At 42.0% G+C, this 23,351-nt stretch overlaps 1 long non-coding RNA gene across 2 annotated transcripts; it reads left to right on the top strand.

Moving 5' to 3' along the window:
- The first annotated feature begins 6,294 nt into the window (after positions 1 to 6,294).
- Positions 6,295 to 23,176, top strand: LOC310840690. 2 transcript variants are annotated; one of them, XR_014561996.1, is made up of 5 exons: positions 6,295 to 6,486; positions 7,161 to 8,106; positions 8,351 to 8,582; positions 20,214 to 20,521; positions 20,616 to 23,176. It is a non-coding gene; the product is annotated as an uncharacterized lncRNA (long non-coding RNA). The 2 variants fall into 2 exon arrangements; XR_014561997.1 differs by lacking the exons at positions 8,351 to 8,582; positions 20,214 to 20,521; positions 20,616 to 23,176 and having other exon boundaries at positions 7,161 to 7,927; positions 8,052 to 8,254.
- The last annotated feature ends 175 nt before the right edge of the window (positions 23,177 to 23,351 follow it).

Below are 23,351 nucleotides of genomic sequence, written 5' to 3'. Positions count from 1 at the left end.
GGACAAGACAAGTGATAGTTTTGGACTTGAGCTGAGCTTGATGTATGGGTATCCCCCCCCAAAAAAAAATTTTAAAATTTGGCTGTATAATTTGGAATCAATGCAATATGGATAATGTGATGTGATTGGCCTGTTAATAAAAATTATTTTTTTTTTTAAAAAAAAAGTGGATTCTGTTTCAGCCACAAATCAGTCACTTTCTAGCATCTAGTCTTGATACCTGTGGTATGCTCTCTTCAACACTGTAGAGTTATTTTCTTGACATTGTAAAAGGTGAATTGAAGTGTGCATCCAAAAGAAAATGTTGGTGGGGTCGCCTGACATTCCCAAGAATAGCAATCCCTAGAGTAGTAAGACGTGGGGAGGGCGAGAAGGCTGTGCTGAATAGCAGATTCTCAGAGAAGACAAAATGGGTGGAAGTGATCGTGAATATAGTTCCGGACACTCCCAAGCTTATGATTCCGTGGGTCTCAACGTTCAAGCCCTCTCCCTCCACCACCCCCAAACCTTGATAGCCATGCGCTCAAGGTTTCATGGCCTCAGTAAAAACTATTAAGTAGCATCTGCACTCACCTGGTCAAATGGCTGTAATCCAACACACAATTACTTACCTGGAAGTAAGTCACAATGAAGTCATCTAGCCTTACGTTTCAGTAGATGTCTATAGGCTTGCACTGCCAGTTTGTTGTCAGCTCTGGACACAAAGTTGTCCTGAGCACCTTGAAAGAAGGATTAAAAGAAAGGGTGGTGTCCAGAGAAATAGTTCCACTAGCACTAGAACTTCTGTTTGTGTACAGAACAACCCTGGCTGCTTCTCTCCTTGTGCCTGCTCCACAGATCTGCTCCGGAGGGTGAACAACAGAAAATAAGACAAGAACCCTTTCTCTACCATTTACATGATGTGAAGAGAACATCTTGTTAAGGGCCACCCCAATCTCTCCCAAGTGGTGTGAGGTTCCAGGAGTCTTCGCTCTTATCTCAGGTTCATGTTACCTTTGGAAAAAAGAGGCGCAGCGGAGTCTTTTAGATAATATGGTTTTACTTGCACATATATACACCTTAACCTTGATGGAGGGAGTGCAGAGGGTGAATGTATTTTTTGTCAACCTTTCAGGGCAAAGTCTTCCCATTATAGCTTTCAAAAACTAGCTTATGACTACAGTGACTAGTGATGGCTTCGATAGTGGAGGGGACCATTGCAGCCACCGCAGATAAAAGCTTTCATATGACCTTTTCAGTCTCTGCACTCATTTCACAAGTCTGTGCCAACTCATCCCACAGAGATTCAGACACCATGAGGAGAATGTGTGAGGGGATCCATGTAGGGATAGTGGTCACTTTGCTCTGCTGTTGCACTAGTGGGAGATAAACCATGGTTTGGCTCAATGTTACACCTGAATTGGCCTTGTGGTTTGTTTCACTGCAAACAAACTGCAAGCTGCAACACAGCTCTCCAACTTCCATTCTTGCCAGCTCATTTATTGTGAGCTGCGTCTTCTTGCCAGGGTTAGGAATGCTGATCCAACACCATCCTTCCTTTTCCCTCCATTTCTTTTCTTTTTTCCAAAGAACTAGTTTTAATATCAAAAGCATTGCAGGTGAGTTCAGGTGAGACTTTGCAAGTACACCATCTTCATTCCCCCCGCCCCACTTAATTTATTTATTATTAATGTTGCAATACATATATGATTTTTTTACATATTGATACATATACATTATATTCGTAAATTCACATTTTCACATTTCATTATGTACCAACATTTATCCATTCCTTACACTGTGTCTTCCCTCCCCCTTCCTTGTTATTATTTTGTAACTTTATTACTGAGATTGTGATTTTGTATCTTAATAATTAAACATTCAATCTTATTATCTGCTTAGCTTAGTTTAGCCTAACATAACTTTGTGAAATTAGTCTATACATATCAATAAATTCTTGTTGGAGCATCTTTTGGTCATGTATTCTTTTACACATTTCCATTCCTGTTTGAGATTTTGATTAGATTGCATTCTAATTGTTGCCGTCATTTTTGCTAATTCAGTCATTTCAAAAAAATTATTTTGCCAATCTTTCAATGTAGGTACTTGTTCTGATTTCCAATTTTTTGCAATCAATAATCTTACTTCAGCTGTTGCATATAAAAAGATTCTTTTCATGTCTTTTGGGGTGTCATTTGTTATAATTCCTAAAAGGAATGTTTCCAGCTTCTTACCAATTGTTGTTTAAAACATTTTTTTCAGTTCCTCATGTATATTTCCTCAAAATTTCTTAATTTTATCACATCCCCACCAGACATGATATAAGGATCCCTCTGATACCTTACATCTTCAACACAGATTCGATGTTAGTTTATAAATATTTGCCAGTTTTACAGGGGTTAAGTACCACCTGTAAAACATCTTCATAATGTTTTCTTTGATAGTAATGCATGCGGTGAAATTAATATCTGATTTCCAAAGTTTTTCCCAATGATCTAATGAAATCGCGTATCCAAAATCCTGTCCCCACTTGATAATTACTTCTTTTATTTGTTCGTCTTTGAGTTCCCATTCAAGTAATAGATTATACATTTTTGATAGATTTTTGGGGGGGATTGTTCAAAAGTTCTATCTGGAATTTGGATTCTTTTTTTTTTTTTTTTTTGGAAAGCTATTTTATTTTCAGAGTTAAATTTGTCATATAATTGATAATATTGTAGCCAGGTGGTACAAAACTGTTTAAGTTCTTCATATGGTTTCAATTGTAATTGGCCTTGCTCTTCCCTTAAAAGTTGTTTGTAAGTTACCCCTAGTTTTTCCATATTTTTTCTTTTTTATTGAAATCATTTCAAGTGGAGCTGCCCACCAGAGGTTTTTTAGTTCTAGTAACCTATGATATTTCCTCCACACTTTAATAAGAGAATTCCTAATTATGTGGTTCATAAATCCTTGATGTACCTTTGTCTTACTATCTAAAAGATATGCATGCCAACCATGTCTATTGTTGTGTCCCTCTAAATCCAGCAAATCAGTATTTTCTAATGATATCCATTCTTTGATCCAGCAGAGACAACAGGCCTCATAATATAATTTTAGATCCGGGAGACTAAATCCCCCCCCCCCTAGTCTTTTATCAGTAAGTAACTTATGTTTAATATGGGGCCTCTTACCCTGGCTAATATTTTCTCATTTTCTTCTATTTCTTTTCTAATTTGATCCATTTTCTTTTCTCTATTTCTTTTCTGAATCACATTTTGTTGAATATAAAATCCTCTTATAAAAGCTTTGCTCGCCTCCCATATTATTCTACTATCTGTATCTTGCTCTTTATTAATTTGGAATAATTCTCTAAGTAATTCCTGTGCTTTACCTAGAATCTTTTCATCATTTAAAATTTTTTCATTCGTTCTCCATCTTCTTTTTACCTTTCTGTTATCTCTTAATTCCAGTGTAACTGGATTATGATCTGTTAGCAGTATAGGTAGTATCTGTTTTTTTTCAATTTTTAACATTAAATTATTTGAGATCCAGATACCATCGATCCTACTTGCTTATTTTTTTGCCTGTGAATAGTGTGTGATCTGTTTCTCTAATGGATGTTTATATCTCCAAACATCTTTCAAATTTAAATTTTCAACCACTTGGAAAAAAGTGATCCATTACCATCCTTCCTGTTGCACAGATCGGAGGGCCAGTAATGTGGGTTTTATGGAAATTTTGCCTATGCAAATTAGGGCAATCTGTATAGGATAATTTATACCATAAAACTTCCTGGTGCCCTAGAGTCGGGGTGGGAAGCCTTTGGCAATCCAGATGCTGCCGAAATACTTCCCCCATGAACCCTAGCCACCTTGGCTAAATAGGAACATCTGGTGGGCCAGAGGTTCCCCACCCCTGCCCTAGAGAGTGATCTAATTTAGTGTGCTTATTTTACCAGCTTTTAATAAGCAAAACTGAATGGTGAAATGGCTAAGCTTGCCTAATGCAGTATTTGCAGTTTGCACCCATTCATTGTTACTTGTGAAATCGAAATCTTTCCATGGGAAAAATTAAGCACTAGACATCACTGCTGTGGGACCTTTTTCTTCTCATCTTGAGGCTGGTAGTGCCAGAGGGACCCAGGAGTGAGTGTGGAGGGGGAGAGGAGAAGCCCTGGCCCTGCTGCCACCGCCACTGCGCTGCCACTGCCAAGGGAAAGGAGGAGAGGCAGGAGGAGGCCGCGAGGAAACACACGGCTGAGCCCAGGCCCAACCCGAGCCCATCTCCCCCGGAGCCCAGAGGGAGGCCCGCTGGAAAAAGACCTCACTTTTTACTATATACCGTATTTTTCGCTCTATAACACGCACCAGACCATAACACGCACGTAGTTTTTAGAGGAGGAAAACAAGGAAAAAAATATTCTAGACAAAATAGTGGATATATGATTTTTGTGGTTCATGCTGTGGCCACAGACATGTGATCTGACAGTGAGTTTGGAGCAGCCCAATGCAAAAATCCTGAGGATCCATGTGGATCCATTCTTTGTAACCACGGAGGAGGGAAGGAAGGGGAACCATGGATCCTCTGCTCACGACTGCAGCAGATCCCCCCCCTCCACCCGCAGGCATTCGCTCCATAACACGCACAGACATTTCCTCTTACTTTCTAGGAGGAAAAAAGTGAGTGTTATGGTGCAAAAAATACGGTATTTTATTTATTTATTTTCTCTCCCCTTTTTTTAAAACTATATTTTTTCCCAAAAAAATTATTTTAAAAATATTTTTATATTACTATTATCATCTCCATCTTCTGTTATTTAATACATAAACTCCCCCCACTTCATATATTTTAACCCCCTTTTAAAAAATCAACCCTTCCCCCCTTCCCTAAGTCTTCAGCCATTTACTTAATTATTATTACTACCATTTTTAATTAATATTAATATTACTACCATTTTTAAAATACATCCATATATTACTTAAAACACACTTTCCACCCCACCAAAAAAGGAAAAATATCTGAGATTAAAATGAATGTGTTGCCAAAAATGCTATTTCTTTTTCAATCAATACAGTGGTGTCCCGCAAGACGAATGCCTTGCAAGACGGAAAACTCGCTAGACGAAAGAGTTTTCTGTTTTGGAGGTGCTTCACAAAACGAATTTCCTTTGGGCTTGCTTCGCAAGACGAAAATGTCTTGCGAGTTCCTGCAGGGTTTTTTTCCTCCCCCCCCTTTTTCTAAGCCGCTTATCCGCTAAGCCGATAAGCTGCTAAAGGCTGCTAATAGCGCTAATCCGCTAAGACGTCAATGGGCTTGCTTCGCAAGACGAAAAAACCGCTAGACGAAGAGACTCGCGGAACGGATTCTTTTCATCTTGCGAGGCACCAGTGTACCAGTCATACTGAAAGATGAATGTTTTAAAAAATGGCAGAAAGAGATTTCAAAATTTATCGGAGGGGGGAGGCCAAGGAGAAAATATAAAATAATTACAGACGTAAAAGACAGAAGGGAAAGTGAAATTACTGAAGGCCGCACACAGCATACTATTAGAATGGGAGACGAAAGATGAAGAGGTAAAATCAGTTATCATTAAATGGGCACAAGATGTAGGTCACAACATTATGATGGAAGATTGGGAAAAATTGTGGAAAACTGATTTAAAATTTACAGATTGTTCCCTATTGAAGGAGAATTATATGAAGATGATGTATAGATGGTATTTGACACCAGTGCAGTTAGGGAAAATGTATAAAACTAGTTCAAATATATGTTGGAAGTGTAAGGAAAAGGAGGGGACATTTTTTCATATTTGGTGGGATTGTAATGTAATTTTAAAAAATTGGGAAATGATATACAATGAATTGTAGAAAATGTTCCATCTAACATTTGTTAAAAAACCTGAAGCATTTTTGTTAGGGATTGTAGAGAAAGACCTGCCCAAAAAGCTGAAAAACATCTTCATTTATGTGACAACGGCTGCGAGAGTTCTGATAGCACAAGGATGGAAGACTGAAGAAACCCCAACTAAAGAATCATGGCAAGAAAAATTGATGGACTATGCAGAACTGGCAAAACTGACATATAAGCTACGGGACAAGGATAACTGTGACTTTAAGGATGAATGGGACCCTTTACAAAGTATTTGAAGACGCAACAAAGCGAACAAAGCAAAACCTCCTTGGCAGGTTTTGAATAAACACTCACAAACTTTTTATTGATAATAATCAGCTAAATAGTTTGAGGATCTTTACAACTTTGTAACATGCAGAAACAGCATTCTTACAGAAACCAAAGACTGGAACTGAGGGAAATCGGGGGGGTTATGTGGGAGGATGGGGGGAGGGAGGGAAAATGGGGGGGGGAACAAGGATGATATGTTTTTGGATAATATGTTTTGTTATAATTTTGAATTAAAAAAATTCAAAAGGGGGGCACTTTCTTTTGTTGTTGTTGTCCTCTTTCCTTTCCAATATATTTTATCTTCTTCTACCTCACTGTGCCACACACATTTTAAAAATCTTTCTTGATGTACTGAAGGAGTGGAGACCAGAGGTCCACTTTGGAGAGCCAGGCTGGAGCCATTTTATAAGCTGAAAGCCATCTTAGAAAGCAAACTAAAAGCTAAAAAGACATTTCTCTCTCCCCTGCTTGCAAAGACAATATTTTTGCAACACAGTGAGTTTGCAAGAGGATGCGGTCAGGGGATTTTGCTGGTAGTTGAGCTGTTTCTGAGAAACTGTCTGTTTGCCCAGGATGTCTAGCCCACCACAAAGTTCTAAAAGCAGACTTAAGCCTAGAAACTGTTAAAACCACAAGACCCCTTTCCTGAGAAATAGGGGGCCGGAGCATTTACTGGAAACAGCAATTAGATCAAATAGTTTATAAGCTCGCAGCGCCACCTAGTGGATAATGCAGCTTGGAACCGAAAGGCCACCATCAATTCTCTCATTGGTAGAGCTACAATGAATATGCATAAAGGGGGATGTCTGGGAGGTGGAAAGGGGGGCTGAACTGTTGCTTTGCCTTAGAGCATAAAAGTTGTCTGCATCTGACTGACGGTGGGCATTCTCTCATTTTTTTCCTGAATGCACCCCTTTTTGCTTTTGTCTGACAAAATCAAACTGAATAAAAATCTTTTCTTAAAGAAATATTGCTGCCTGGAGTTTTTTCCTTTTTGGTCTGTATTCTGAAGTCTCTTACAGTACCACCCAAACATGGGATTGTTCTTTGAGCCCCCCAACACGTGGCAAACATGAGTATAGCTAGCTCTCCCCTTTCTTGACAGCAGTGTCCTGTTCCTCAAACCACAATCCCAAGCATGCTCACTAGGAACCAATTTCCACTGGGGTCAGAAAAATTTACTCCCAAGTAGAGCTATTTAGGAGGCTCAGGCCCGAAGGTGCACTTTCATGAGCAGGAGGCCTCTTTCTGACTTAGGGAAATATTCTTGCATGAGAAAAGACCAAAAGGACAGTGTGTCTAGAGATGTATTTATTTAAGTAATACTTTTGCCTGTATAATTCTAAGCACCATATCATGGGTTCCCTGGTGGTCTCCCATCTGGGCACCTCAGGACACCTGCCAAGTGTCCCTATTTTCAAGGGACAGCCCCAGATTTACAGAAGCCATTGTGACACCTCCCTCTGCTGGCTCACTGGTCACCAGAGTGCAAAAAAGCCTGGTGAACTCCTGTGGTTGGATCATTTCGTGTTTGTTCCAGGAAGAAGATAGACATGTAAGTAGGATTTCTCTCAGCATCTGCATTCTGTGATCATAGTGAATTCCTCTTGAGCTTAGAGGCATGAGAGAGTACTAACTGTAAGGCCCATTTCTCTTTCCTTTTTAGGCTTGGAAGACTGCGAAGAGCGATTTCGCGGATGGCAGAAAAAATAAAGTGTGCCCTCTCCCTGAGTCCTCCCCCCTCCCACCCGCCCCCCCCTGCAGGCCCCTTTTCGAAAGGACTTCAAAGGTAAAACCTTTCAGCCTATAGAAGTTGATTCCAGTCCCTGAGATTTCTTAGGAAAGATCTCTGTCTGAGGCCTATTTTGAGCTGTAGATCATCATATCCCATGTGGCTCTTTGTTTCGCTGTAGGCTCCACGTACTTCCTTGCCGCCTCAGGCAAAAGAGAAGGAAAGTCCACCTGAAGGTAATGTCTATTTCCATGTATATGTTCAGTGTATATAAGAACGTCTCTCTAACTGCCAGCCTTCTCTTCTTTTCCTTTCAGAAGAGCTCATCGTGGAAGATATTGAAGAACTGGAGGAAGAGACTGGAGGAAGAAACACCAAGGAAAACATGAAGGTAATGTCTATTTCCAAGGATATGTTCAGGGTATGTAAGAAAGTCCCTAAAACAGTTATGATTCCAACCTTCTCTCCTTTTCCATTTAGTTGACATAATCCTTGAAGATCTGGAGGCAGAGCAGGGGCAGGACAGCTTTGATACCGACTCCACGAACCACGCAACCTGAACACGGAGTTTGTTCTCGCTCTCTACCAACGCTGGGCAGAGCTCCACCACGGAACGAACCTCGCCATTTCGCCAGTGAGCGTGGCTCTTTCTCTGGGGCGCAAGGGAGCACATTGGCCCAACTGCAGCCTGCTCTGGGATACAGCACTCAGGGTAAGGCAGCCTTCTGAGAAACAGCTTTTCGGTGAGCATGGCAGGCTGTCGTGAGCTTCGCCTTACAGCTTGGACTGTCCTGGTAGGCAGAGCATATAAAAACAAAAGCAAGTCACACAAGGGGACTTACTTCTGAGTTAACCCCCTTTCATGCCAAGCTCTTCACTTCAATGGGCTTTACATGCACATCCTACACCTTTCAAGTACATTCTTTCCCCCAAAGTTCTGGGCATGGTAGTTTACTCCTCACAGAGTTGCCAGTCCCAGCAACACTTCAGGAACTGCAGTGCCCAGAATTCTTTAAAGAAAGAATGTGCCTCAGGGGCTGGACTAGATGGCCCTTAGGTCCCTTCTAACTCTACAATTCTATGATTCTGTGAATGCACATGGAACCACGTATTGGTGTGTGCTGAAAGCTATCCACACTTTGGTTCTGTTGAAATTAGTTAGTCACAGCTAGCTAAGTCCCATTGATTTATGAAAGTGTGGCTGATTTACAGCACAACCCTATGCATGTCTACTCAGAAGTAAGCCCTGTTGACTTCAATGAGGGTTACTCCCAAATAAGTGGGTATAGGATTGTGGATTCATATCAAAAGAGGAGCGGCTTTTGATTTAACTGTCTCACCAGCTATGGACTAATTAATGCAAAAAAGTGACTAAGAGTATAAACGTAATGATGTCTACTCAGAACTAAGTCCTTGTGAATTCCATGGGGCTTACTCTCAAGTAAATGGACGGAGAAGTAATTACATGTAAGAATGCCAGGTAAAACGATGAGAATAATCTCAGAATAATTGCTACCACTAATATTGCAGTAGCATCCAGCGCAATTCTATATACTCAGAAGCAAGTCCTGCTGAATGCAGTGGCTGTTACTCCCGGGTAAGTGCAGTTAGGATTTCATCCTCGGGAAATAAGTTTTCAGCCAGTGTCATTCATTCTATCCCAGCCTCTTATTGGGGTCCCCCCCCTCTATTTTAGCCTTTGGTTATAAAGTGGCCATGATAAATATGGATTATATGAATCTACAGATATGCATGAATATCCCATAGTAACTAATCTTATAAGGCACAGTGAAGAAATAAGAAATAAGCAGGGGGGTAGCTGCCTCCCTAAATCAAGTAAATAAATAAAAATACTTTGCTAATTGACTAATTGTGCCACAGATAGCCTGGTTCTGCCCCTTACCTACCAAGCTGCCTTCTCCCCAGTCAAAGCACTACACTTCCCAGCAGTGATGCCCCTCCAGGGATGGAGACGGGAGCTTGCCCCCCCCCCTCAACCCCAGGGGCTGGACCGGAGGCTCTCTGCACAGAAAGCAGACCCTCCATCCACAGAGCCCGGGCTCAGGAGCCATCATAAATACGGATTGTATGAATCTACAAAAATGCATCTACAAACTATCCCATAGGAACTAAGTTTATAAGCCACAGCAAAGAAAGAAGCAGAAGCATGGGTGTAGCCAGGAGTGCGGGGGGGGGGGTAGGCGCCCCCCTAAATCAAGTAAATAACTAACTGACTAATTGTGCCACAGATAGTTTAGCTCTGCCCCCTCCCCAAGCATGAATCCGGAGCTGCCCCCCCACCTCCCAAGCTGCCTTCTCCCGAGCCAAACCACTACACTCCCCCCCCCCAGCAGCGGTGCCCCTCCAGGGATGGAGACGGGAGCTCAGCCCCCCCCCCTCAATCCCAGAGGCTCTCTGCCAGGAAAGAGAGCCCCCCTCCATCCCCACAGCGCAGGACCGGGGGGGCAAGCATGGTGCCTCTCCCCCCCCTTGCCTAGAGGAGTGAAGACCCCCTGCCCCCCCCCAGCAGCGCAGGAGGAGGGAGGGCGAGAGGCAAAGGGAAGGATCCAGCCGTTGGGGGGCCGTTAGCAGCAGAACTGACCCTTCTGGAGGGGGGGTCCTGTCCCTGGGCTCTCGCCTCCGGAGAGGGAGCCCGGCGCTGCCGCCCCTGCTGCGGCCCTGCCCGCCTCCCGGGGCCCCTCCGGCTCCCCTTCCTCCGAGAGAGGAGCGGGGACCAAGGGGCGGAGAGAGCCCAGCAGCCCGAGCCCCTTGCTGGGAACGGGAGTTATGCCAGGGGGAAACTACAATGCCCAGAATTCTTTGCGGCCAAGACCGGGCTGCTGCCCGCGTGCTTTCAAAATGCAGTGTTCATGCAGCCTATGCACGCGCTTCCCTTTTCACGCACCTCCCTTACTGTCCGGAAAAATTAAAATTATCCCCACCTAGCCTGGGGTGGGGATAATCTTTCTCCTTCTACCCTGAAAAAAAAAAAACCCTTGGGCAGCAGGGAGGGAAACATAGAAAATCATTTTTTTAAAAAGTCTCCCCATTTCTATTCAAGCAACCAGCCCTCGGTATGTCATCAAGCAACGGCCCTCGGTATGTCATCATAGTCAAAAGTGCAAAGGTAGAGCAGTGCAGAAAGCGTCTGTCAACCTGCCCTGATTTAGGGACATTTCCCCGCCATGTTTCCTCCCACTTCTTAACCTGCATGTGGAAGTTTCTGATCAGAACTGGATTTGTGCAGTTGTACAGAGCTCTCTTTTTCTTATATACAGTATCTCAATGGTGGAAGGAGGAGACCTGCCCTTCCCTCTTTGTTCTCCCAAGCGCTGCTGAATGTGTGGTGCCCTCAGAGGCACAATTCATTTTCAGGACTCCTATAAGAAGATTCAGAAGGTGGCTCTGACACTTTTGACCCACCAAACTTCTGCCGTGGAAAAACCATCTCAGCTTTTTGAGTTAGGAAAGGCTATTGAGAATTGAGCTCTTAGACTTAACACGCCTGCTTAAATTTGTGAAAATCAAAGGTGTATAAGAATTGAGGGACGCGGGTGGCGCTGTGGGTAAAAGCCTCAGCGCCTAGGGCTTGCCGATCGAAAGGTCGTCGGTTCGAATCCCCGCGGCGGGGTGCACTCCCGCTGCTCGGTCCCAGCGCCTGCCAACCTAGCAGTTCGAAAGCACCTCCGGGTGCAAGTAGATAAATAGGGACCGCTTTCTAGCGGGAAGGTAAACGGCGTTTCCGTGTGCAGCTCTGGCTCGCCAGAGCAGCGATGTCACACTGGCCACGTGACCCGGAAGTGTCTTCGGACAGCGCTGGCCCCTGGCCTCTTGAGTGAGATGGGCGCACAACCCCAGAGTCTGGCAAGACTGGCCCGTACGGGCAGGGGTACCTTTACCTTTACCTATTGAGAATTGAGCTCTTAGACTTAACACGCCTGCTTAAATTTATGAAAACCAAAGGTGTATAAAATAAATGGTTGAAACTTAGCTCCCCTCTATCATCTGAAGATGGTTGAAAGGACACCCTGTTGTGTTGTTTATTAAGAGATGGATACGAAATACTAAAGAGTACTATCTTCCCAAGTGATGCAGCCTTGGCCGCTCTGAGCGAGGTTAACCTTTCCAGACCCTTTATTTCCCTGGCAGATACTTGGGCTAGAAACCCCTTTACGCAAACTAGAATGAGATGGCTGTAGCTGTAAGGGACGCGGGTGGCGCTGTGGGTTAAACCACAGAGCCTAGGACTTGCTGATCAGATGGTTGGCGGTTCGAATCCCCGCGACGGGGTGAGCTCCCGTTGCTCAGTCCCTGCTCCTGCCAACCTAGCAGCTCGAAAGCACCTCAAAGTGCAAGTAGATAAATAGGTACCACTCCAGTGGGAAGGTAAACGGTGTTTCCGTGCGCTGCTCTGGTTGGCCAGAAGCGGCTTAGTCATGCTGGCCGCATGACGCCAATAAAGCGAGATGAGCTTTATTTATTAAGCCTTGGCCGCTCTGAGCGAGGTTAACCTTTCCAGACCTTTTATTTCCCTGACAGATACTTGGGCTAGAAACTCCTTTACGCAAACTAGAATGAGATGGCTGTAGCTGTAAGCAACAGGCATCTTTGAGCATGCACAGAGTATGCCGTCTGGCAGTCCCAGCAGATAGGAGAAGCTTGTTGCCGCCCATCAGCTGTCATCCTCTTATGACAGGCTGCCATTCCTCAAGTACTTGAGGAAACTGAGTGGCCACACCTGGCTGGCACCAGGGGAGCTTGAGAACATAAAAAGCATAGAATTGTAGAGCTGGAAGGGACCCAGCCGATCATCTAGTCCAACCCCCTGCAATGCAGGAATATATGGCTGGCCCATCTGGGGATCAAACCTGCCACCGTGGCAATTTATTTGTTCAGAGGATGGGGGAAAGGGAGCAGTTCTTGATAAGGATCAGAATAAATGTGGCTGAAATTGCGTCCTTGAAAGCACCATCCCGGATTTGGAAAACTGATACCAGGAGCCATAGGTGCAAACAGCATTTATTGTGGGGCAGGCTTTATTTTGGAGGCTAAGGGCAGAGTCGAGTTATCTGTGATGCCATTGGTCAGTTAGTTAAGTATTTTTATTGATTTATTTGATTTAGAGGGGGCAGCTCCCCCCCCCGCCTTCCTGGCTACGCCCATGCCAGGAGCCTGACACATCGTCTTGGGTGTGGTGATGCTTTCAAGAAAGCAATCCCCAATATTCATTTTCTTTCTTTTTATGAACTTTTATGGACTTCCAATCTATATAATGTATTAAAGAAAGCAATAATATTTTGCTATAATCATAATAGCTTCCACGGATAAATTTAATTCATACTTACCTGTTCTGGCTTGCCTAAGGAGAAAGTTAAAAGGTCTATCAGCTTTGAAGACAGGAGCCTGGGATCGTTTTAGCAACACCATAGCTGTGTAGTAGAAAACAAATAGGGAATGCCTGCTTTTATTTTTCTCCCTTTCATTCAATTCCAGAAGTCTCACAAGAAGCCCAAATTACCATGCTAGCGTTGAAATAAATGTCTGCCCTGATCAGTCGTGGTTGGTGCCATGGGGCAGAGCTGCACCCCCAATACAGGTGCTGCTGCAGCTTTCCTGGATGGGGCAGCGGTGAGATTGACGCTGTGTGTGGACACAGGTGGGAGAGCTGGATTGGCTCCACCTGTGTGTCTGTACAGCCCCAACCTCACTCACCCCCTGCCCAGTTCAGGTGAACTGCAGGAATGTGGGTGTCGTGGCTGATGAACACCATGCCCCTTCCTGGTGCACATATTTGCAACCCTTACCGTCTAACACAGGGAATATTCATATGTTTGATTCCCTGCTGGCGGGGCCCTTGCACCTATGCAGATCCATCGGCTCTTGCCGGTCTGAAAAGCTCTATTTTAGAGCATTGGGACATGATATTGAAGTGGTGTGTTTAACATTTAATGTTTTATTATGTTTTTGTATATGTTGGAAACTGCTCAGCGTGGCTGGGACAACCCAGTCAGAATCATCATCATCATCATCATCATCATCATGGAATAAGACATTCCTATTTGCGTGGGAGAAATGTTGGAGGGTATGGGACAGGTATAGGAGATAGCTAGTGCTCCGAAAGTGCAGGAACAGCTTCAGCTGGAATCCAAAGGAATAGGCATATTTTGCATATTTATAAAAAGTGGAACATGGAAGAAAACCATATGCGAAAACTTAGTTGCATCCCTTAAGAGGAGCAGGACTTGTGGCTGCTGGTTTTCTCAGGGACCGGGGGGGGGGGGTGCTGCATCACAAGGTTCATTGTGACATCTTCCTCTGTTGGCTCATTGGTCGCCAGAGCTCTAGAAGGCCTGGGGATATCCTATGCTTGGATCATTCTGTGCTTGTGAGAGTAGGGAGAGCATGTAAGTAGGATTTCTTTCAGCATATCGGATCCTCTTCATTGAGGGTCCGCGTTGCGCACAGGCCATAGGTGCATCCCCCCTTCCTTGGGAATGGTGGTGTGATCGAGGGGGGCCTTTAAAAGGCAGTGGTGCGGCATTGGGGGGGTTACCTAGGTTTGCGCCGCCAAACACCCGCCCTCGATTTAGGTTTGTGCTTTGGCCTTGCTCTGGAGTTCGTTGGTCGCCTGTTTTGGAACAGGGGCCGAGTAGGAATTTTTTTCCATTTGGCAAATTGGTACTGGCCTCTTGGTTTTCGCCTACCTCTTAGCGCAATTGTCACAACAGTGGTGCCCCGCAAGACGAACGCCTCGCAAGACGAAAGGGTTTTCCGTTTTGGAGGCGCTTCGCAAAACAAATTTCCCTATGGGGTTGCTTCGCAAGACGAAAAAATCTTGCGATCCCCGCGGGTTTTTTCCGCTCCCCCCCTTTTCCTAAGCCGCTAAGCTGCTTAAGAGCTGATCCGCTGATAAGCCGCTTAACAGCTGATCGCTAGAAGCCGCTAGACCGCTGTAGCGCTAATCCGCTAAGCTGTCAATGGGCTTGCTTTGCAAGACGAAAAAACCGCTAGACGAAGAGAATCGCGGAACTGATTATTTTCATCTTGCAAGGCACCACTGAACTTTGTAAGGTTTGGCGGTTAGGCATTGGCTTAGTGAAATGTGGAGGAGGGAGGTGGACTGGAGGAAGGTCGTGGAGGGAAGTTACAATTTTGTTTAGGAAAGGCTGGCCTTATGAAATACAAGATATAATAAGAGAGGAAGATGGTCGATGCTTAATAATTGTAATTAAAACAGAAGGGACAAAAATAGCAACAGTAAATGTCTATGCCCCAAACACTGATGACCATAAGTTTATTCACAATTGCTTTAAGAGATTAAGCTTCCTATCGCATCAGCAGTTGATTATGGGTGGAGACCTTAATGAAATTTTAGATCCACAGATGGATACCACATCAGTAGCCAGGAAAAAAAGAACAAAGGTTAGAGAGACAATTAATAACTATATGATACAGTGGAATTTAGTGGATCCTTTTAATATATCATTCTTAAATGGCAAAAAACTTCATTCAATATGTTGTGTATTGAGTCAAAGGATTTTATATCTGTATTATTATTGTCTGTATTGCATTAGGGTAAAGTGACTGCCTTTTGGTTCCAGAGGGTACAGCTACCATTGGTTCATTTAAGCTGCTGTATTTGGATCCTCTGTCTTATTGGTTTCCTCCAAAAGGCAGGACTGTGATTGCCTGATATTGTTCCCTCCAAAATGTATCCTTTCCAGCTAGTTCCCTGTCCCTATAAATGTAGCTCTCCCCTCCTCAGGTCTCAGTCTTGTTTGCTTTAATAAAGAAGTGTTACTAGAGAACTGTCTCCAGCATATTATGTCAAGAGAGCTGAAATCACAAACCCCACGTCACAACACAATATATAACCCAAGAAACACAAATATATATTTAAAATAACTACAAATCTTCAACGTCAAGACTGGTGGAATAGGAAGGATATAAAGCTTACATCAGAGGGAAGATAATATCCTTCTCTGCCAACAAAGCCAAGCTGAAAAGATTAAAACAATCTAAAAACTTCCTTGGGAAATGATATATAATGAGCTGAAAAAGGTATTTAAGTATACCTTCACTAAGAAACCAGAGGCCTTCCTTTTGGGTATTGTCGGCCAGAAGGTGTTAAAGAAGGACCGAACATTTTTTATGTATGCAACAACGGCAGCAAGGATACTCATCGCTAAGCACTGGAAAACTCAAGATCTACCCACACTGGAAGAGTGGCAGATGCAATTGATAGACTATATGGAATTAGCTGAGATGACCGGCAGAATCCAAGACCTGGGAGAAGAGAAGGTTGAAGAAGATTGGAAGAAATTTAAGATTTATTTAAAAAAGCACTGTAATTTGGTTGAATGTTAAGATGGAGGCTAGATCATAAATAATTGGCCACCACTAAATTAGATGCAATTAGGATGATAAAGGTGATTGAGGAAAAATCATAAACCTTTGGGAGAATTATTAGATTATATTCTAAATGAATGGGACACAATAATGTAAACAAGATGATAAATTGCGGGCAAGATTTGACAATGATGCAAGTGGGAGCGGGAGACGTGAGGGAGTCCAAAGAACTTAAGAAACTATGTTATGATATATGTTATCATTATATTTGCATTTATGTTTAAAAATCTTAATAAAAATATATTAAAAAAAAAAATCTAAAAACTTCTTTAAAAAGACTATGGTGCGATATGTCAAATAACCCATCTAATGCTGCATATGAAAGAATACAACTAACATTAGAACTGAATAATATACTAGCTCAAAAAATTGAGTTCAGCCTACTAAGTCTAAGACAAATCTATTGGGAACAGGGTGAAAGACGACAAAAATTCTAGCTAATCGTCTAAAACAAAAGAAAGCGAACCAAATAATGCCCTTAATAAGAAATGAAAATAACATTGCAGCGACTTCATCAATAGATATCAATAAAGATCTTTTTTAATTCTACAAAAAATTATATGAAGGGCCAGAAAATATATCAGAGATGGAGAACTTCTTTCAAGATATCAAAATACCAACTATTGAGGAAGATAAAAAAGATAAGCTGTCAGCACCCCTAAATATATTAGATATTGAGAATGGTATAGAAACAATGGAGAATGGGAACTCACCTGGACCAGACGGTTTTCCTATGGAATGGTATAAAATATTCAAAAATCTATTAGTCCCCAGACTTCTAGAAGTCTATAAGGAAATAGCTCATAAAGGTATATCTGCTACAACATTCAATGAAGCTTTAATAATGATTATACCAAAACCTAACAAAGACCCTACTAAATGTGCAAATTATAGTCCAATATCATTAATGAATGTGGATGCAAAGATTATGAATGTAATATTGGCAGCAAAATTACAAAAAGTTATTCAAGACTTGATAGCTAATAAACAAACAGGTTTTATAAAAACAAGACAAGCTACAGATAACATCAGATTAACAATAGATTTGATAAACTTAAACAAAGATGAAGAGGAGTTTATGATATTGCCATTAGATGCAGAAAAGGCTTTTGACAGACTATATAAAGAATTCATAGGGTTTGTGTTACGTAAATTTGGTTTCCCTATAGAATACTGTAATTGGATTAAAATGAAAACAATTTTTTTTTCCTTCCAGTAGCACCTTAAAGACCAACTAAGTCAGTTCTTGGTATGAGCTTTCGTGTGCATGCACACTTCTTCAGATACCAAGTGTGCATGCACACGAAAGCTCATACCAAGAACTGACTTAGTTGGTCTTTAAGGTGCTACTGGAAGGATTTTTTTTTTGTTTTGACTATGGCAGACCAACACGGCTACCTATCTGTAACTGGATTAAAATGAGTTATAAAACCCCAACGTCTCTAATTGTTACAAATGGAAGAATTTTGAATTTGATTAGTTTAAATCGTTGAGGAACGAAGCAAGGATGTCCTCTTTCTCCATTATTATTTAATCTCTGCCTGGAACCATTAACAAGAGCAATAATTCAGGATGAGCATATCAAGGGTGTAAAACACAACAAAGATAATTACAAAATTGTATTATTTACAGATGATATCCTTTTATTTAGTACAAAACCAGAAGATACAATTCCAAAAATTATGGAGAAAATAAAAACCTTTGGCAGAATATCGGGATATTATATAAATTGGACAAAATCAGAGATTTTACCAATTGGGCCAAGGGCTACTTTGTATAGAAACCATCAATTTCGGATGTGCAAAGACTTTATTAAATACTTGGGTATAATGATTTCATCAGATATAGACCAAATTGTACAATTAAATTTGAATCAAATTATAAATGAGATTTCTTTTGATATTGAGAGGTGGGGACCTCTAAACCTCTCCCTTTGGGGAAAGGTTAATGTCCTCAAAATGAATGATGTTCCAAAGCTTTTATACATTCTTAGAGGATTACCAATACATATTGCCAAATTTTACTTCCAAAAAATAAATCAACTATTTAGATTGTGCCTTTTTGGTACAAAGCCACCAAAAATATCACTACATACAATGCAAATTCCAACTAAGGAAGGCGGCTTTGGTCTCCCAAATCTGGAACTATATCACCAGGCCTACCTGCTGAGTAAGACTAACGAGTGGAGAGCTAGCAGGAATCCCAATTGGGCTACTCTCGAATATAGTTTCTTTGGACCTCTTGTAGGGTGGACTCAACTCAGCTCCAATTTTATGAAATATCCTATTATCCTGGAGACTATTAAAGCACCTATAAAAATTTGGATGAATATAAATATAAATAATAAGGATGACCCCTGTAAACATGAGAAATTAACAATATGGGCCAACCCAAAATTAAAAATTGGAAATCAAGTAATAATTTGGCAAAATTGGATGAAAAAATGTATTTTGACATTGAATCAATTAATTGATGAAAATTTGTGGAATATAAGACCTTGCAAGTAAAGTATGGATTAACCAGTGAAACACAATGGCAATACATCCAATTGAAACATATGTTGGAAAGGCAGTTTGGCCCTGACGCTTAAGCAGCCTCGGAAACACCCATGCTGCTACAAGATTTAATCTCTGCAGCAAAAACAAAAAACTCTACACTTGCACTATATAAAACCCTACTCAACAGGAAGAAATATGATTTAGAATATGATAGACAAAAATGGAGTGAAGAGTTGGGGCTCCAGATAACAAATGACATATGGGAGTCAAGTATAAAATCAACAGAAATAGCCTCTATGGATCTAAGACTAAGACTTATTCAACAGAAAATAATATTCAGAGTCCACTGGATTCCGAAGAAAATAACAAGTCCAGACAACTGCTGGAGATGTGGGAGTAAAAATGCAAACTTAGTACATATGATGATTAAATGCCAGATGATAAGATCATTTTGGTGTGGTGAGGATATTTATAGCAAGAGTAATAAAAAGAAATTGTTATTTAGCGGAATTAAATTTAATTCTAAGTTATATTCTGGAAACGGAGATTAAAAGGCGTCAAAAAATAATAATGGATGTACCGTGCTATATTAGAAGCAAAAAAACCTTGTTTTGATGAATTGGAAGAGCCGCAAAAAGATTCCATTGAGCACATGGATTGATAATATGGACAGACTAGCGACATACGAACGAATTGCATGTCGACGCAAATTAAGAATGGATAAATATGAAGAAATCTGGAAGGAATATTTAAGCAATAAGGCGGATAACGGTGGGAAGTAGGGGGAGGAGAGAGAGGCGGGGAAATATTGTTAAAAAGGTGTAGTCCTACGTATATCAGTGTATCCAAATCTGAATTGTCAAACTGTGTTATTATGGTTTTTGTTGTATGTGTCTTTTGCGATTGCTGTTTGTATTGAAAAAAAAGATTAAATAAATTTAAAAAACAACCATTGATGGAGCGTCCTCTGTTGGTGGCTTACACTTCCAGACTTCCTACAAGGCAGGCAGGAGTTATTGTCAATGCCTAAGCCAGGCATGCCCAAAGTCCATTTTTTCAGGGTCCTAATCCGGTTAAATCTGGCCCATGTGTCAGTTGATTTCCTCAAGCTCAACAACTTTGGTCAGCCCTTCACTTCATCAAATCTGGACCTCTTTGAAAAAAGTTTGGACATCACTGGCCTAAGCCAATACAACCCACATTGCTGTACTCAATAAAGTTGTGGCCTAAATTTTGCCCATTAACCTTCAGAGTAAAATTCTGTCTCAAGGTGTTCTTCTTATTCTTGGGGGGGTGCGCCGGGGCCCTGATGTGCAACTGAATTCTGTGGTGATAGGGAGCTTAGAGGCGTGAATGCAAAAACCAGTTTCGGGACGTAGATCAGGAGAGGACTAACTGTGAGCCCCATTTCTCACATTTTTCTCTTTCCTTTTTAGGCTTTCAAGACTGAGAAGAGCGATTTCGCGAATGGCGAAAAAAAATAAAGTGTGCCCTCTCCCCGAGTCCTCCCCCCCGCCCCCCGCCTGCCCTCCCGCCTCCCCCTGTGGACCCCTTTTCAAAAGGACCACAAAGGTAAAACCTTTCAGCATATAGTAGTTGATTCCAGTCCCTAAGATTTCTCAGGAAAGGATGAGGCCTATTTTGAGCTTTAGATCATCATACCCCATGTGGCTCTTTGTTTCCCTGTAGGCTCCACGGACTTCCTTGCCGCCACAGGCGAAACAGAAAGAAAGCAAGCCTGAAGGTAATGTCTGTTTCTGTGGATGTGTTCAGAAAGTCTCTCTCTCTGTGTGTAAGAAGCCTCTCTAACTGGCAGCCTTCTCTTCTTTTCCTTTCAGAAGAGCTCATCCTGGAAGACCTGGAGGAAGAGGAGTAAGAGACTGGGCGGCATTGGGGCTGCTTTATCAATCGTTAACAGTTCTTGGCTGTTGTAATGTTTGGCTTTTGTGTCTTTCCTTGCAGGTGAAAGCTTGCGGAGATGAAGATGTAGCTCAGCGTTGTCTTGCTGCCCTCTCAGCAGGCCCCGCCCCAGGAACAAGGCCATTTGATAGCCCAGCAGTGGAAGCAGCACTGCAAGGTATTGGGGGAAATACTGTGCATTTAACCAAAGGGTGGTTCGGAGCATCTCTCCAGGGCTTTGACTAACTCCCTGTGGCCCTGCTCTGGCAGCGCATAAGGAATGTGTGTGACTAGAGAGATGTTTTCAATGGTGGAAAGGCCCAGATTTAAAAGGCATTCAGCTGTCTCTCAGCCTGATTTCCTTCACTGAGGGGCAAAGGGGTGGGGATTATGAAGCTAGATCATCACTCTGAGTTCTTTGCAGGAAAACCAGGAGAAAAAGACAACAAATTTATAAATAAAACACGAATAAATATCTAAGGGCGGAGGGAAGCCAGAAGCAGCCATATCACATATTTTGCTCCTTTATATTCTCAGATGGGGCGCTGCTGAGAGCGCTGCATGAGCCAGAGTTGTGCTTAGTTTGTACTAGAAATTGGCTTTTAGTAGTGTAGCTCCAGCCCTCTGGAATGCGTTCCCAGCTGGAATTAGACAGGTGCCTAGCATCATAATGTTTAAGTGTCTTCTTGAAGATGTTTTATTTAGGAAAGCTCTCCCTAATGTATAACCCAGTAAGTCATCTGTAGGATCTGTACCATTCTGCCAGCAATTACCATCACCATCTGTTACATGGGTATAGCCTGGAAGGTTCATAAAACCTCTCATGAGATGCAGAACTTCAACAGGACTTCAAATGCAGCAAAGCTGGAAAAGAAATTGACATTGGTGGGCATGTGGTGTTGTGAGCAGAGTATTTTTGTATTTTAAAGAGCAATAGGAACACAGTGTTCCTTTGACTCAGACATTGATTCTGTCCCTACAGATTGAAAATTATTGTCAAAATATTGGGGAAATGCCAAAGCACTTATGGATGCTGTGGACTGGGCTATTTGTGTGTGTTTGCCTTCATGCATGGCTTGTGTTCCATTTGAGTTGCAGACATTGAGCAACTCCTCTGTTTTTCAGTTGTTAGATTCATTGGTATGAAAGCTTATTGTATTAATGTGAAATAATATTAATATTCAAAATATTTATACCCCACCCATCTGGTTGGGTTTTCGCAGCCACATACATACTGGGGACTAACTTAATGATGAACCTGTATACTGTAAGACTCTCAGATCTTGCAATACATGGGCTCATAGAGGAACCATGTGGTATATATATTGCTATTGTATGAGATGTTGAGGTCCTGCCATATTTTCTTCTATAGGACTATAATTTGAAACAGGTGACATTCCATTATGATGTAAAGCATATGATAAACACAAAGGATGCTGTTCTTAATTTCTTATCCTGATCTTGTGTTATTTTTTACCACTAGAGGGCTGCTGTACTGCAGAGGATACTGCTTTTGGGTCTTAGGATAAAATGAATGGACAGCCTAAAATAAAAGCAAGAGCCAATTGTTTAAATATCTCTTAAATGTTGAAGCACTAATCCTTCATTTCTCTCTCACCGATTTGAAATAACAGATAGAGAAGGAGAAAATATAAAAAGCCAGCCAGTAACTAATTATAAGTGGTTGTTTTGACAGATGGCTGTACTGATCAGTGTGGGATTCTTCAGCGCATGGACACCATATGCCGCAGTCAGCTTCTGGTCAATATTTCACTCCAGTGAATCCAGTGAATGTTGCCATGTCTTTTTGCTAAACCCTCAACAGCCTACAACCCTTTTCATTTACTATACTTTCAGCAGAACTTAAGTGCCTCCAGTGCTGCTGTAGTCAGAAAGTTTACTTTGGCACCAAGCATACCACCAATTGCCATGTGTCAGTGATTTGGTCAGGAAGGGATAACGCGCACATTTCTTCATTCAGAAAGACAGACAGTGGAGAAGTTCCAAATCCATCCACTGCAGCTGCAGAAGTCTTATTCGAAAACGTTGCTCCAAAGTCCAGATCATGAAATCTCCCAGGGAAACACTGCAATGGCAGTAATTCCTAGGACGTTTATAATAAACTGCTTGCAGGATAATTCTGAGGTCTCTGTTTTTTTAAAAAAGACCTGCCAGCAAGAAATGAGGAATCTCAAGGAATTTTGAACACATGGACTAAATTAGAATTTGCTATATTGATAGCTGGTAGAGGAGGTATTTATGCAATTAAAAGAGATTGTAATGTTAGTGAACTTGGCATTTGATTTTGTGCTTTTGTTGGACTGTATGGGATGCTGAGCTCAGGTGTCAATGATGGAGTCTCAAGAGGCACAGGCGTCTTGAAGAATAAGAAAATACCTTTGCTTAACGGGCTGTTAACACCTCCCTATTCAATACTTCTATTAAGGCTGTGGAGCTAGAACATTACAAAAAATGGACTTTTCATAAAAGGGTGGCTCTACTCGTTTTGTGCATGCCATCTCAGGAAAGGATTCGTGAGGTCACAGAACTACCAGGGGTAGGAAATGGATATTTGTCAATCTGACAAGCAAACAAAGCTAGGGCAACGAGACTGGACCGAAAGGGCAAGAGGCATGTGAACAAACAGTATGAAACAGCAGGACAAAAATTTCACC

Source organism: Podarcis gaigeae (assembly GCF_964106915.1).
Source record: "Podarcis gaigeae genome assembly, chromosome: 3".
Lineage (NCBI taxonomy): Eukaryota > Metazoa > Chordata > Lepidosauria > Squamata > Lacertidae > Podarcis > Podarcis gaigeae.
The sequence above is the reverse complement of the archived record's forward strand: the minus strand, read 5'-3'. Positions and strand labels throughout refer to the sequence as shown.